An 18,167-nucleotide genomic window follows, 5' to 3' on the forward strand; every position below is an offset into this window, starting at 1 on the left:
TTTTTTATTTTACTTATATTCAATTAATTTTAATTTTAAAGTCACTCATTTTTAAATCAGTTATATTTTATTTAACTATAAATTTTATTATATATATATTAGAAAGATAAACAAAAAATTATTAATCATAATTTATTTTTTCTTTTCATGATTATATGATATCTATTAATATTATTTTTTCAATAAATACTTGTAATATATAATAATAGGTAAAGATTCACATGCAGTTGTCTTCATATGAAGTTGATAGTTGAAAATCATTAGATGATATTTAGTTAAACTTGTCAAATCATTTAACTGTTTTTAAATATCAACTTCACATGAAAATTAACTGTATGTAAATTTTTACTTATAATAATATAATAATACAATAAATATAAATTAATTAATAAAGTATTAAAATTTGAAAATGATAATTATTTTTATAAAAACAAAAAAAGTACTTATAATAAAGAAAAATAATTAAATTTTACATAATTATTTAATTATACCGAGTTAATCGGTTCGATCAGTGATCCACCGATTGAACCAATAATCCAGTGACCCAGTATTTTTATTGGTTCGATCATCGGTTCAATTCTGATAACTATAGCATAATGGGCTAACCTGACGTGGCCATTAGAATAGCTACATGTTTATAACAATGCATATATGAAAAGAGACTAGAAGATCTGATCAACTAAATATTTTTAATTTTTTTTATTTAAATTTTTATTATATTAATTTAAAAAATTGAAACAAACATTCAAATAAATTTAATATTTTTAAAATTTAAATACAAATCCAAAAAATAATTTAAATAAAACTAAAATTTAAAATTTTCAAATCAGTTTTAAACCTTCTAAATACTAATACATCTTAAATAAAATCTTAAATATTTTAAATTAGGTTTCAACTAACAAAATCTGTAAAATTTAGAGCTGCACAACATACTTTTACTCCGTCACCATGCTCCTCCTCCATCGCCACGCTCCTCCTCCTTGTCTCTTCCTCCAGATTCTTGTCACTAAAGCAATAACATTCAACCAAATTACAGAAACTAACCTTATGGCAACGCTCTCTAGAACGAGGAAGACGGCGACGCGCTTTGAAACGAAGAAGACAAAGAACAAAGTAATTTTTTTAGTATTTTTTAGATTTGTTTAATTTTTTGGTATGAATGATTGATTAGGGTTTATGGAAAGATAAATAATTTTGTTAAATGTGTTTTTTTTTGTTTCTAGATTATTTAAATTTTAAAACAGTAAAATTAAACAATTTGATTAATTTAAAAGAGTAATTTTTGTCTAACATATAAAAAGAAGGATATTTTAAGTCTTTTAAAAAATTAAATAAAAAATATTTTTTTATTAAATTATAAAGATATTTTAGTAAAAATAGTGATATAATATATATATTTTTTAAAAAAATTAAATTCTGATGTGAAAAATAAATTTTACATTTTTTGTTGTTATTTGTCCATATTTTAAATGTATCAGTACGTATGAATTTATCATCATACCAAAATAAATACCTACTAATTATTGTTGTTATAATTTAATTATATGATATATACATTAGTATTGAAATGAATAAAATTAGAAGTTCAAATAAATAATGAAAAAGCGAAATGAATAAATGTTAGTGCTCAAATAAGTAATAAAAAAAATCGACGAATAATAAAATGCTATATGATATTTTAATTTTTAATTTTATTTGTATAATTTTAGATGGTAATTTTTTGTGTGTCATTTTATAATTTTAGATGTGTTCAAATAAATTTTTTTATTATATTATATTGAGCTGAAATATTTGGTGTGTGTAGTTATAGGCTCCAAGAGGAGATTATTGTTGAATGTAAAACACCTAATCCCATGAACAACGAAAAAAATTATATTATCAGTGCATTAAATGACAAGTAAATACATATACTAATTATTGTTGTTACAATTTAATTATACAATATATATTAGTATTGAATCTGTGGTAATGTAAAACTTTTTAGATTGAATATTCATTTTTTATTTATAATATAACATCAAAATGTTTAGATACCAGTTGTGCATTTTAGACTCTATAAAAGTGTGAAGAATGTGAATGACAGCAAGATTGATCAAACAATGCCATTTTTTTCGTTTGAAATACTCTAAAATGATGCTGATGAGTGCAATAAATTTTTTTTTTTGAAAATCACATCTGACAATAATAAGACTGTTAACATATATACTGATATGATAATTATATATTGCCGTGACATATCAGTGTAATATTATTATGGGCAAAACACTATAATAAGCCAATGCTAGGCCGAAATTACGTAAATAAGCCAAAACCAAAATCGTTTCAGTAATGAGCCAAACTATATATTTATATAATTCGAACCACAATGGTTCGAACTCCATTCGTTAATAATTCGAACCAATGCGGTTCGAATTACAAAGAGAGATGCTGATTCAAGTAAATCGAACCAAGCTGGTTCAAATTACAGAGAGAGAAGGTGCATCATATAATTCGAACCAGGCTGGTTCGAATTATAGAGAAGCTGCATCAAGTAATTCGAACCAAGCTGGTTCGAATTACACAACCCCTAATTCGAACCAGTGTGGTTCGATTTAGTGGTAGACAGAGCAGAGGATCCATTAAGAGAAAAACTCGTTCCGGTGTGAAGTTCACAAATAAGGATCCTCTCTGTATTGTCGTGAATCCAACGACGAGCTATGATGACCTTGTTAGATCTGTGCTGATGAAACTTGGTCTGGAAGGTGCGAAGCGGGTTAAGAAGTTTTTTTATCGCATTCCAGTCACGGTCCTGCAGGATACCGTGAAGTATGATTGTTTCACGATTGGTAGTGATGAGGACCTGCAAGTGATGTTTCTTTGTCGGAGGCAGTTTTCGGAGGTGAGGACACCAGAATTGTTGGCAAAGCTGGTTGATGTGGTATCCAGCTCAGGGAGTTCGAACCGGAATACCACCACTGTAGCCACGGCAGCCGGTTCCAGTTCCAGGCCTGCCGTTGCTTCTTCCTCCGTCCCTGTGTACGAGCCAGCGGTCCAACCTGTCGCCTCCCCGTCTTTTGCTGTTGATCTCCATGAGGGCGTAGGCGACGAGGTAGGATCATTTGATATTCTGCCGAACGCTTTACAGGGCGTTCCATCGGTTGGCGTCAGAGACGGATTGTTGGGTGATGTAGAGGAGGACGATGTCGAGCCGGATATGATTGAGTGCAACACCCTCCTGCCTCATGGCATCCAGGTCCAAAGAGGAAAAATGTGGTGGATACTGCTGTGTGCCAGAACTAGAACCACCGACCGCCAATGCAGGCTCAGCCGCTCCAACCTCGTCGCCGCTGTCATCCTCAATCATATCCGGCTCGACGTCGTCCTCCTCTACATCACCCAACAATCCGTCTCTGACGCCAACCGATGGAACGCCCTGTAAAGCGTTCGGCAGAATATCAAATGATCCTACCTCGTCGCCTACGCCGTCATGGAGATCAACAGCAAAAGACGGGGAGGCAACAGGTTGGACCGCTGGCTCGTACACAGGGACGGAGGAAGAAGCAACGGCAGGCCTGGAACTGGAACCGGCTGCTGTGGCTACAATGGTGGTATTCCGGTTCGAACCCCTGAGCTGGATACCACATCAACCAGCTTTGCCAATAATTCTGGTGTCCTCACCTCCGAAAACTGCCTCCGACAAAGAAACATCACTTGCAGGTCCTCATCACTACCAATCGTGAAACAATCATACTTCACGGTATCCTGTAGGATCGTGACTGGAATGCGATAGAAAAACTTCTTAACCCGCTTCGCACCTTCCAGACCAAGTTTCATCAGCACAGATCTAACAAGGTCATCATAGCTCGTCGTTGGATTCACGACAATACAGAGAGGATCCTTATCTGTGAACTTCACACCAGAACGAGTTTTCCTCTTAATGGATCCTCTGCTCTGTCTACCACTAAATCGAACCACACTGGTTCGAATTAGGGGTTGTGTAATTCGAACCAGCTTGGTTCGAATTACTTGATGCATCTTCTCTATAATTCGAACCAGCCTGGTTCGAATTATATAATGCACCTTCTCTCTCTGTAATTCGAACCAGCTTGGTTCGATTTACTTGAATCAGCATCTCTCTCTGTAATTCGAACCGCATTGGTTCGAATTATTAACGAATGGAGTTCGAACCATTGTGGTTCGAATTATATAAATATATAGTTTGGCTCATTACTGAAACGATTTTGGTTTTGGCTTATTTACGTAATTTCGGCCTAGCATTGGCTTATTATAGTGTTTTGCCCTATTATTATCATATGTTGATTCACACAAGAATATAATTAAAATATATTAAAATTAGGAACAAAATAAAAATCAAATATCAAGGCTAAAGTGAAATAAAATGTTAACGTTGAGAATAAAAATATATCATTTTTATTAAGATTCGTTAATAAATTGCATAAAAATATTTTTTGAAGGATATAACTTTAAATTATATAAGAATAACTTGAAGGCTTTTAAAAATATTTTTATACCATTTATTAATAAAAATATTAGTAATGTTATATGACCAAATAATATTAATAACTAAATTTAACTAAATTGATTTGATAGTTTAAAGATCGATAATAAAACATTTTAGTTGAGAAAGAAAGAAAAAAATTAATTGAGCTTAATTATAAAAATAACTTATTTATTTAGTATTTTTTTAAATTATATGATATTTAGTTATTTATCTATTTGTATAATTATATAAAAAAATTAAAGGCAACAAAATAAGTAAAAATAAAAAAAAAAGTTGAGTTCAATTTCAATATAGTAAGAGATAAAATATTTTATATAATTATTTAATTATATTTATTTTTTTATGAGGAATGTTAGAGGATTGGTAGAATATATGTTTTTGGCAAGTCAAAAAAATATTATTTTTTAATTAGTCATCAATATTTAAAAATGTGAGTTATTAATATGTTATTAAATTACTATATTAAAAGAATTGAATTATATCTAAAAATAATAGTAAAAAATAATGAATTCTGCTAACCTTAAGCATTTCTCTCTTTTTATTACTATTCATGTAGTTAATAAAAAATATAGTTGTTTTTAGTAATATAGTAATACGTAATTAGATGCATGAATAAAACTATAAAAAAATTTTAGGACAACAATTTTTAGTATTTTTAGTCATTATTGACTAGTACAAATAATAAATTATTTTTAATAAATAAATTTTATTAATTCATATATGTAAATTTTAAAAAAATATGGATGTAAACTATATTAATTGTGTAAATTTTGATAAATATAAATTTAAACTATATATTTTTTATACAAATTTTTTATAAATATAAGTACAAATTATCACCAGTTAAATATTAATAAAAATGATAATGACATAATGTTTACTGCCATATAACAAGTAAAGAGTCAAATTAGTCCTTCAAAAATTACACAATCTCCAATTTTATCCTCGAAAGATTTTTTTAGTCAAATTCATTCTCAAAAGATTTTAGTTTAGTCACGTTAGTCTTTCCGTCACTTTTTACGTTAACGGAAAGTGACATTGCACGTCACATCCTTGTACATCCTTGGTAGCCAACACAATATCTTTATGAAATTTGGTCAAATCAGTCCCTAAATGACAAACCATAATCCCCAAATGTTGCATATATATCCCCTTCCTATTCAGTGCAGTTGCAGCGGTTCAGGTGGCAAAATTTGAGGTCGCCGACATGATGGTTCGTGAAGATGGAGGTCACGGTGGTGGAATTAATCAACTTTTAGCTATTGAAAATGTTTAAGCTACTAGAACGAAACCTTAATCCTTAAAACGATATTCAATTTCAACCAAGAAACACCAACAAGAAATATAATTTAACAATGGCCATGGACGGATCCAGAAATATTATCATGGGGGCTAACAACATATATAATATTAAAAAATTATGCAAAAAATTATATAATGTAAAATGTATTACAAAAATATATCGATAGAGTATATATTTTAAAATACAAAAAATATGTATGTATTTTTTATTAACAAAGTGGTCGATTTTTCGTATCATAAAATTCATCGATAATGGAATCTGTGTCAAAATTTTCAGCAATTTTCTTTTTAATATAATTAAAAGACAATTAGCAAGAAATTCATCTTTCATTTTGTTTCTAAGTTATTCTTCACAACATTCATAACTGAAAAAGATCTCTCAATTGTAGTAGTTGAAACATAGAGAACTAATAGCAAATGAATCAAGAAGAACGCTCACAAGAAGAAAAAAAATCCACTTTTTGAGATTTGAAAAATTTTATTTAATTTAAAAATATTAGTAATAATATCTTTTCAGATTTTTTTAATATTATTACTTACTTTTTAAATATTAAAAATCATTAATATTTAAGTTAGATTAGACTTTTATTTATATTAAACTAAATACTAAATAAATTTTTTTAAAAATTAAATCATACTTAATAACTTATTACTATTAATCTTTTTTTAAAAAAGTTGGGGGTCGAGGCCTCCACTCGCCCCCCGTATGTCCGTCCCTGACAATGGCATAATCTTAAAAAGAAGTTCAGTAACAGACAAAATAAATGAAAAAAAGTCCCTTCCACAAAATTGAATTTCGCAAAAAAAAAAAAAAAAAACGCGATCCCAAAACCAATCAACAAAACAAACACTAAACATAAATAATTATCAGTGAAATTGGTAACTAGTGCTCTTTTAATATTCAGAAAAACATAACTCTTGATCAATTTTCATGAATCAACAAAGAGCAAAACCCTAACCCCACAATTGATTTTCAATTTCAACAAAAAGCATTAACAAGAAATAAATTTTCTCAACGGCACAATCCTAAAAACAAGTTTAGTAACCAAAACAAAATAAAACCTTAAACAACAACAAAAATGACCGTCGGTCACGTCTTCAATAACTGCGAAACCACTCCTCAATGGCGAACTTGCAAACACGCTGCGCCGGATACTTCAATCGACGACAATGATGAAGGCTTCTTCATCTTCTCCTCAAGGACGTCAAAAAGGAAGTGAGAAGGAGAATCTTGTGAGAAAAACAGGACGCTGCACCGGATGCTTCAATCGGCGATAAGGATGAAGACTTCTTCATCTTCTCAGCGACGCGGAAAAGGGAGGAGAGGGAGACTCTTCGTCTTGTTTATTATTGTGACTTGTGAGTGAATGGAAATGAAAGAGATCAAAGCGACGTAGTTTCAATCACTGTCCCTCACTCTTAAAAATGACAGCGTTTTAATGCTAATCTGTCTCTTAATGTATCATATTACTTCGTTAATGTAAAAAGTGACTGAAATACTACTTTTTAAAAATGAATTGGACTAAATTTTTTTTTTCAAAAACTAAATTAAAGATTATCTGATCGAACCAATTTAACTAATTACTCTCATAGTCTCATGTATCATTACTCTCTATTTTAGAGTGCATCAAAATTAAAGTAAAAAAGGTAACGAATTCTATCATCCTCTTGGTGCTGTTCATCCACCAACAGCTACTCTTCTTCTGGATTGTTTAAACCACCAACACACACCCCATTCTTTATTCACCCGAATCCCTAATCTTCTCCCAAAGTCTTTCGCACTCACATCCTCTCCCCATTCGAACCTCTCTCTCATCTCTTCTCTGCTGCTTCTGTGCTCTCTTCTCACCCAGTCTCGGTAGCTGTGATCTTCATTTCTGATTAATTGATTATTGAATATTCATGACTTGATCTATTAACAATATGGACTAGTTCGATTTTCTATATTTCTTTGTTCATCGTTCTATTTTATTAGATTTTTCAGATGAAAAGATTAAACTAATTAAATTCAACTGTACTTCTTTAATCTTTGTGCTCTGTTCCGCCCAAATAGAACTTTAATTTGCTTGTTGGTTAGTATAACGAAATAATAATTAACCTAATTCATAGGCTTGGTTAATTATATTAGATATATATGTCACTGCCTTAATATGTAGTATTTTCTCTTGGAGTTTCATGTGATGAATAATGCTGGTTGGCATCATTTTCTGGTGCAGGGATAAGCATAGTTGGGCTTTCAACTGCAGAGATGACTAGCTGTCTCACTGAGTATTTCACTAATCACTCCCCATAGGTAACAACAATACTATCTTTGGAAAACTTTTGCTTTGGTGTTACGGCTCTAGCAATATTTCTTAGGAATATTTAGTTACTTGATATTTGGAATTAGAAGACCTTAGCAATAATCTCTTATCAGCAAATGCTACTGCTCACTCTCTTCTCTTCTACCGAAAATGTTTCTCGTTTTTACAGATTATATATACTTTGATGCTTTAATAGGGTTAATTAATTAATTAGTATACTAGAGTAAATTTCAGTCATTAATTTGGTTACTATTTATTTTATGCTATTATTGTTTCATTTTTTTTCTTCCCCTTTCCTTTTACCTGTTGAGGTTGGAGCTTTGGCTAATTTAATTTAAAGTGAGAAGCCCTTAATTGGCATTACTGTTAGGCAATAGTAATATTCTTGTATGTTTGATCCGTTTGTAAGTACTAAGTACCAAGGACATGTGATGACATTTACGAATTTATGAAACCTCAAACCAATTCCACTCCACTCCCTCATTGCTCTTCACTCATTCAGTTTCTTTTTTACCCGTCCTGGTGCACACGCTGATATGCATTTTGCACTTTCTCTGCCTCACTTGAAGGTGAAAAATTAAAAAGGAAGAGAAAGTTTTGTAGCCAACAGGTTGTTCTGCTACAGAGATATAGGTTAAGGAAGAAAGAATCACAACTTTTCCACAATCTAAGAGTGCAGACAAAGACTATATAGTTTTGGTTTTAGTATTGCTTCTTGCATTAGTTGTTTCTTTCTATAAACCTTTTTCTTTTTGTTGGTATTCTAGGATCTCCAAATCTAGCCAACACTTGTTCACATTCTCCTCTTAAGTACAGCATTTCTTGTATCAAAAATCACACTTGGATTGTTTCTTCACAAATACCATTATTATTATTATTCTCTTTAAGTTTGAGTACTTTTTTCTTTAACTCTCTCAGCTACTTATCCTTAGTTTTGTCCTTCTATACTATCCTTTACAGTTTAGAAAAAAGTGTCCAACAGAGATTTCATTTTCTATACTATTCTGTTAATTAAGTGCAAGTAGATTTGGCATGGATGAAAGAATTTCTGGCTCCTATGCTCAGAGTTCATCATCATCAATAATGTGGTGATGCTGGTTTTGTAGTATTGAATTTTGGTCAATTAGTCTTTGGTCATAAGACTCATAATAAAGTGTTATGTGTTGCTTAAGGTGGGAATGGGGATTTATGATCTCTATATTTCTCTCAAACAGGGCTTAAAGGGATAGGAAGAGAAGAATAGTTCTGATTTTTGTTCAGTTGGTGTATAATTTTGTGTTGAATTACATTTTGTATATCTTGCAATTTGGTGAAGAATAACACATGTCATTAAGATTGAAGACTAAGCAATTCCTTTTTTTTTTTTAAAAATTCTTTTACAAAACATGCAGCGTTGCTCTAGATTTCAGTTGAGTTGGTTATTTGTTCTTGTTTGTTAGTTAATGGGATTTGAGGTCTTTTAAGGGGAATAAGTATAATGCGAAGAAGGATTTGGAAGCATAATATGGTGGGGACAAGTAAGGTGAAATATGATGGTGACTGAGGGATCAAGATTCTGTATGAGAAAAGTTTTATGGTGTATGACATTTTAGTGATGGGGATGCCTGGAAACAAAGAAACAAACATAAGGTATACGTAAGAGAATAATAATAATAAAGAAAGAAAGAAAGAAGGAAAGAAAGAGAGACAGTAGTTTGGGATTTGTTTTTGTTCTGGCTACTTCCAATGAATTCGTGCTCATGATTTGTCAAAAATGTAATGGCCTGTTTGTTATTTTAATAATGTGGCTTCTACATTTTTTGTTAGTTGCTTTTACGTTATTTCTATGAATTTATTTTTTATGCTTTGTCAATGTAAGGCAGTTTTACACGTGCATCCAATTACGTAATGTCATGTTAGCAAAAATAACTACTTTTTACATTGACCACATGAGTGGTCATCTAAAAGAACGGATGAGATTGGACGACTGTATAAAATATTTTACACTGTCAGTCCATCAAAATTAAACTCTATTTCTATAGTCAATAATAGATGTAATAAAACAAAGCTATATACATTTTAATTTCAGGGTTAAAGTGAATGGGAATTATTATTCGTTTTTGTGAGTCAAGTTACTTCTGTAAACATATTCTTCTTAAGGGAATTTCTATATGATATAATTGATACATCTATCTATATAATGTAACTAACCGAATTCAATGATGCATGCATGACAGAAAATGAATCAGCTTTTGATCTTCTATATTATAAAACATTCAAGCTTTGCAACTGTGTGAAAGAGTGTTCAACAAGTCAAGGTACTTTATTTTTATTTCCTTTTGCAAAAAGATGGCATAATTATTTGCAATAATTGTTTCAGTTGATGTTTTGTGGTAGTTCTTGTAATGTGATTTGTTTATTCATTTAATTAAGATGCACTATTACTAATAGACAGGTTATGAATATGCGTCAGTGTCGCAGTTGGATGTACGATAGACTTAAACCAGGTCGAAAGGGTTTAACCAGTGAATTTACAAAAGGGGTGGAAGGATTTATTTCCTTTGCTGAGAGATCAGCAGACTTTTCAAATGGACATAGTAGATGTCCTTGTTCTAGGTGTAAAAACAAGGTCTATATGCACCCTGAAGATGTAAGAGTCCATCTTTATAGAAAAGGATTTGGTCCTGATATTGGTATTGGACAAGTCGCGGAGAAAATAACTCAACCTTATGTGAAACCCCTAGCATGGAAGTAAGGAGTAGTGCACACCTCAATAGGATGGAGGACCTAGTTTATGAAGCTTCTACTGGATTCAAGTCTGAAGGACATCGTGATTCCGAGGACGAGGAGTCTCCAAATGTTGATGCTAAAAGTTTCTATGACTTGTTGCGTGCATCAAAAAAGCCTTTATGGCCGGGATGCGACAATCACATTGAACTTTCCTTAGCTGTTAGATTAATGAAAATTAAGTCTGAAGGAAATATTACTCAGCGATCTATTGTAATCCCAAAAAACTCCAAAACTGCACAAGGCAACTTAAATCAAGCATCTGATTGTGGCGGGTTTGGAGTGTCTCTTCACACTAGTGGCTCAGTTACCGTTCCAAAACACAAAGCTAAACTGGTAAAGTTATAGAAAAACTTACATCCTATTGCTTTTTATCTTTTATATTTATAATTTTATACATAACACTTGCTAACTCCGCCTATGTTACACTTGCGGTACATAGCCGGTCCCAAGCCCGGATAAAGGAGGAGGGTTGTGTTAGGTCTTCGGCAACCAACATAAAAATATAGCCGAACCCCCATGACATGAATCAAAGACATTATTGCGCTAAAACTAGGTCGTTGCCCGGAAGCAACGCGCCGTATGGCTCGAGTACGGTGTCGAAGCAAGAGCCGCTGCATCGGTGCCCGGATGTAGTGTTAAATGAGCAAGGGTTCTCGCGTTTTCGTGAACGGACGAGGGTAAATAAGCTAGTTCACAAAGGAAAAGATAAAGGTCGAAGCGACAGAAGGTTGAGATTTGGGACATGGAACATAGGCACTCTAACAGGAAAGTCCATGGAGGTGGTGGACACCATGACAAGGAGGAAGATTAACATTATGTGCCTACAAGAAACGAAATGGGTTGGTGCAAATGCTAGGGAGTTGGATACTTCTGGTTTCAAACTTTGGTATACAGGAAATGTGAAGAATAGGAATGGGGTTGGAATAATTGTGGATAAGCAGTGGAAGAAGGACGTAGTGGATGTCAAGAGGGTGGGAGATCGGATCATCTCTATCAAACTAGTGGTGGAGGGAGGTGCTTTCCATGTGATTAGCGCCTATGCACCGCAAGTGGGTTCAGACGAACAACACAAGATAAGGTTTTGGGAGGATCTAGAGAGTTTGGTTCAAGGCATACCTTTGGGAGATAAGATTTTCTTAGGAGGAGATTTAAATGGCCATGTTGGGAGAGAAGTGACTGGATATGGGAGTATTCACGGAGGCCATGGTTTCGGGGTGATCAATGCCGAAGGTAAAATTATTTTGGACTTTTCCTCAACTTTTGATCTTCTCATCGCAAATACATGTTTTAAAAAGAGAGACGAACATCTTATAACCTATAAGAGTGGCATGACAAGCTCTCAAATCGACTTCTTCTTGTTGAGGAGAGTCGACCGAAAATTTTGCATTAACTGTAAAATTATCCCGGGAGAGAGTTTGACAACACAACATAGGGTGCTCGTCATGGATTTTCGCGTTAAGCAAAAGTTGAGGAAAAGACATCATACGAAGAACCCAAGGACGAGGTGGTGGCGGATGAAAGGTGAGGAACAAAGAAGCTTCCTAAGACGGGTAGGAGAAGAGGCAAAGTGGGATGGGAATGGAAGCGCGGAAGAGATGTGGAGGGAGATGGCAGAAGTTATTAGAAGAACAGCAAAAGAAAGTTTTGGTGAATCTAAAGGAATAGGACCAAGAGACAAGGAGTCCTGGTGGTGGAATGCAAATATACAAGAAAATATAAAGATAAAAAGGAAATGCTTTAAAGAGTGGTCTTTATGCCGCAATGCAGATAACTGGGAAAAATATAAGGCGGCTAAGAAAGAGACAAAAGTGGCTGTAAGTGAAGCAAGGACAAGAGCATATGAGGGTCTCTACCAGTCTTTGGGCACGAAAGAAGGAGAAAAATGTATATATAGAATCGCAAAGAGTCGGGAAAGAAGAACGAGAGATTTGGATCAGGTTAAGTGCATAAAGGATAAGGATGGAGAGGTGTTGGCTCAAGAGGAGAAGATTAATAAAAGGTGGAAGAGCTACTTCTACGAGTTATTTAATGAGGGACAGAAGACTCTTCCGAGCCTTGGTCGATTATGCACAAGGGAAGAAGATCAAAACTTTGACTACTATCGAAGGATTCGAGACTTCGAGGTAAAAGAGGCTCTAAAGCAGATGAAAAATGGCAGAGCAGTAGGACCTGATAATATCCCGATTGAGGTTTGGAAGGGTCTTGGAGGAAAAGGTATCAACTGGTTAACCAAGCTTTTTAATGAGATTTTAAGGTCAAAGAAGATGCCTGATGAGTGGAGAAAGAGTACCTTGGTACCTATCTACAAGAATAAGGGGGATATACAAAGTTGCGGAAACTATAGAGGGATTAAGCTTATGAGTCATACTATGAAGTTATGGGAAAGGGTGATAGAACGGAGGTTGAGAAAAGAGACACAAGTAACAGAGAACCAATTTGGATTTATGCCAGGCAGATCTACCACTGAAGCGATATACCTATTAAGAAGGATGATGGAGAGGTATCGTAGTAATAAAAGGGATCTGCACATGGTGTTTATTGATTTGGAAAAAGCGTATGATAGGGTACCAAGGGAGGTCTTATGGAAGGTTTTAGAAAAGAGGAGAGTAAGGATCGCATATATTCGGGCAATCAAAGACATGTATGATGGGGCCACAACTAGTGTGAAGACTCAAGGTGGTGTGACAGAGGAATTCCCTATTGGTATAGGATTACACCAGGGATCATCCTTAAGTCCATACCTTTTCACATTAGTCTTGGAAGTACTCACAGAGCACATCCAAGAGCCTGTGCCATGGTGCATGCTTTTTGCCGATGATATCGTCCTTATGGGAGAGTTAAGGGAAGACCTAAATAAGAAGTTGGAGTTATGGAGAGAAGCTCTAGAAGTGTATGGTCTGCGCATAAGCCGTAACAAGACGGAATATATGGAATGTAAATTCAGTCTGAGAAGGGAAAACTCCAATATAGAGGTGAAGATTGGAGAAAACATCCTACGAAAAGTTAAAAATTTTAAGTATCTTGGGTGCATCATACAGGATAATGGAGAGATTGAACAGGATGTAAATCATAGGATCCAAGCAGGTTGGTCAAAATGGCGGAGTGCATCTGGTTTTATATGCGACAAAAAAATGCCTTTAAAACTTAAAGGTAAATTCTATCGCACCGCTATAAGACCGGCTATGCTGTATGGTACGGAGTGTTGGGCGGCTAAAGGGGAGCACGAACATAAGCTGAGTGTGGCAGAGATGAAGATGTTGAGATGGATGAGTGGTCATACGCGATTGGATAAAATAAGGAATGAAGATATAAGGGAGAGAGTTGGAGTAGCACCCATTGTGGAAAAGATGGTTGAATCGCGTCTCAGGTGGTTTGGACATGTGGGAAGAAGACCGATAGAACATCCAGTCAGGAGGGTGGATGAGATGGAAGATGGACAAAGAGCGAAAGGCAGAGGAAGACCTAAGAAGACCATCCGTGAGGTGGTCAAACGAGATCTACATGTAAACGGTCTCTCTGTAGACATGATACATGACAGAGCACAATAGCGTCGTTTGATTCATGTAGCCGACCCCACTTAGTGGGACAAGGCTTTGTGTTGTTGTGTTGTTGTATACATAACACTTGCTGGAATTGCTGCTACAAAATTTGAAATATAGTATCTTGTTCATAAAGCACTGAATTATTAAATTCTCTAATGTTATTTTCGCATCTTAATTAACCTTCTCTAATGTTATTTTCGCATCTTAATTAACCTTGTGATTCAAGTTCAATATTCTTTATGCCTAATATATAGTTTCTTTATTTTGCTTTATTATTTTTTGGTTTGGTAGTCAAAGTCATTAAAAAGGCCTTCAACCCCGTTAGAGTTGTTTGAGTGCACCCACAAAATGTTATTGATGTGAGTCTATCTTTTTCATTGATTCACTTGTCTTTTTGTTGGCTGTTTGTGTTTTTTTTTTTTTTTGGATTCAACTGCTAATCTTAATTGATTTAATTTTGATATTGACATGCTGAATTTAAGCACGGTATAGAAGAGGCTATCCAAACGCCTTCTGAAGAAGGAAGTAATGCACCAAATGAGGTGGATGTGTGGTGTGATACAGCTGGAATTAAAAAGAAGAATTTATGAATTTGGAATAGAGTCTACTGCAATTGATAAAATACCTAGTTGTCATGGCTCTAGTTCTCAATCATCTAAATGGTTACAAAGGTCGGAACTTGAAGAAATATTTAAGAAATTCCAAGAGGAGAACAAAGTCTTGAGAACTAGGTTGGAAAAAATAGAAAAAGGACTTGAACTCAATAACCAGTTGCTGCAACATATGATAAAAATAACTGAATTTTGAAATTCCAAACCTTCAACTGAAGGGTGAAGAAACAAATGCAATACAGGATGATGGTGGTGAACAATCTCCCTAAGAGATGATGATTTTGTATTTCATAACTAGTAGTTAGTTATATAAACATTATTCTTGCTTATTCATTACGTAGATATTATGAATATTATTTGGTATTTATATGAAAAATGGACATATCTTTGATTAATTCAACATTCAAATGGTTGACTTGTTGAGTATGCTCATTAATGTTTTCAAGCCAAAACTTCCCATTTTTGCATGAATTCTCTCTTCGGAGGTCCTTAATGCGGGTGACTTCCAATTCCGAAATGATGGAACCATGACTTGTAAGTTTTGAGGTAAGCTTGGTTTTGGTAGCTTAAAATCACGTTCTGAGGTTACAAACTATATTGCTTATCCCATATCATAGAGATATCAAGTTTCCTTTTTATAGCTTGGATTAAAGTTATCTAGTTCTCACAAAATAATTAAAATTTTGAAATAAAATTTATTTGCTAATTATTAAAATTTAGTTTGAGATACATAACTAGGGGTGGCAAGTGGGGAAGCCCACTCTGCCCCGCCAGAAGCCCTCCCTTTGGCGGGATGGGCCGCCCCGACTAAATGCGAGTGGCGGGCTAAGCCCGTCAAAGCTTCTCTTTTTTTATTTACTATTAACTATTAAATAATATATATAATTTCACAACCATATTAATAAATTTATAATTTCTAAAGACATAAAAAAATTATATTTTTTTATATTCATAAATATTAAAGTCTTTGTAATTATAAATATTGTCTCCAAAACAACATAAATATAATTCAAAACACTTAATTTTCATCTTCATACTCTTGAAAGTTGGGTTGGAGGAAGTTGGATTTTGGCAAAAAAATTACAAAAATACTCTCTTGCAAAAAAAAAAAAAAAACTAAGCCCGGTGGAAAAGTCTGCCCCGTCCCGTCAAAGCCCGCGATTTAAGCGGTGCGGGTAGGGGTGGCAAGCGGGAAAACCCACCCCACCCCGCCCCGTCTAACGGCGGGCTGGCGGGCCGGCGGGCCAAGCTCGCCAAATATCTTTTTTTTTTTACTTTTAACTATTAAATAATATATATAAAGGTATAAAAAAATCCCTTCTGTTTTTTACTTTTAACTATTATAATTTCTAAAAGTATAAATAAATTATAATTTTTATATTCACAAACATTAAAGTCTTTGTAATTATAAATATCTAATAAACATAATTATAAACCAAGTTTTCATCCAAAACATAATTATAAATATTGTTCCCAAAGCAAAATAAACATAATCCAAAACATAATTATAAATATTGTCTCTAAAACAAAATAAACATAATCTAAAACACTCAATTTTCATCTTCGTTCTCTTGTAAGTTGGGTTGGGAGAAGTTGGGTTTTGGTAAAAAAAAAAATTGTAAAAATACCTCTTGCTAAAAAATACTAAACCCACCAGGAAAGCCCATCCCGCCCCGCCGAAACCCGCCAAAGCCCGCGGTTTAAGCGGTGCGGGTTAAGCGGTCCCAATTTTCTAGCCCAGCCCACCTTTTTTGGAGGGTTACGCGGGCCAGCCTGGCGGGTTTAGGCCCGTTTGCCACCCCAAGGTGCGGGTTAGGCAGACTTTTACTCTTTGGCGGTTTCAATTTTTCAACCCGGTCCGCTTTTTTTAGCGGATTACACGGGTCGGTCCGACGAATTTAAGCCTGTTTGCCATCCCGGTATAAACCTAACAAGTAACGACACATAATAGCACATTCCCAAGTTAAATTAAGGTAAAAGTTTCTAATTTAATATAAGTTTAATTTTGATGCATTCCGCGTGTAAAGTGTTTTTTTTACAGTTGTGCAATCACATCAGTTCTTTTAGATGATCATTTACGTGATTTAATTATTTTTATTGATATGATATTATGTAATTAGATGTACATATAAAATTATTTTACATTGAACAATGCATCAAAATTAAATTTATTTAATATATAAAAAATTACAGAAAATTGTGTCAAGTATCTTTTCTAGTTTGAAAAAAAATATGCTCTTTCTATTTTAAAATAAGAATCGCTTTTTGTTTTTGTTTTTTTTTTAATTTATCTCCGGACGTGTTAGCATAACAATGTTTTGGTCCTTACTCTGCATTAAGCAAAAGCAAAAAAAAAAAAAAAAATAACAAAGAATAAGGAGCAAGGATTAAACCATTCATAAACAAAGGAACATTTAAAATTCAGCTATATGAATCATGACGAAACCGTACTAAGCAGAAACGAACAAGTGAACCATGCGAAAGTGCATATTTCAAAAATTAAATGACGGAGAGAACAATAAAAAGGCTTCAATTCCAATGATCCAATATAAAACATAAGAGCCAATGAGTTATAATTCAAATGACACATTCTTCTCATATTCATTTAGAGATTGTGAATTCGAGTCTTACTCTTAATTTTCTGAATTTTTGATATAGATTCAAAGAGTAAAAAAATACAAAAAGAAGAGAAAAATAACATATTTGTATCTCTTTATTTTTTATTTTTTTAATGATATTACAAAAAAGTTTATGTATCCTATATATCATATGAATATGTATGGCAGCATCTATCTTATTTAAAAGAAGGTCGTCATGTTTTGTCCAAAAATGTTATTTTATCCCCTTTTTTAAGCATTGAAGTATAATATATAGGCACACAATACTTTGGTTTAGTGGTTTGTGATTATTATATATGTCTTACAACAAGTGTATCTGGGGTTAGACTTGGTTAAGCCAAGCAGTAGATAAATTCATTAAGTATTGTGTGTGTAAATGTGATGTAGGTGAATTTATAATGTTTAAAATTATAGTGTCTAATTTATTTGACACAAAAAATATAGTATATATAATAAAAAATATAAAAATTTGTCTTTTAATATTGATATGTCCGTTATAAATTGGTTACACAAATATAAAC

The 18,167-nt window shown here is 33.4% G+C and overlaps 1 long non-coding RNA gene across 1 annotated transcript; it reads left to right on the plus strand.

Moving 5' to 3' along the window:
• The first annotated feature begins 7,454 nt into the window (after positions 1-7,454).
• On the plus strand, positions 7,455-15,913 carry LOC130933207 (uncharacterized). Its single transcript, XR_009067646.1, has 4 exons — positions 7,455-7,661; positions 8,020-8,096; positions 10,323-10,403; positions 14,900-15,913. It is a non-coding gene; the product is annotated as an uncharacterized LOC130933207 (long non-coding RNA).
• Positions 15,914-18,167: the final 2,254 nt, after the last annotated feature.

The sequence above is a fragment of the Arachis stenosperma genome, chromosome 6 (genome assembly GCF_014773155.1).
Source record: "Arachis stenosperma cultivar V10309 chromosome 6, arast.V10309.gnm1.PFL2, whole genome shotgun sequence".
Classification (NCBI taxonomy): domain Eukaryota; kingdom Viridiplantae; phylum Streptophyta; class Magnoliopsida; order Fabales; family Fabaceae; genus Arachis; species Arachis stenosperma.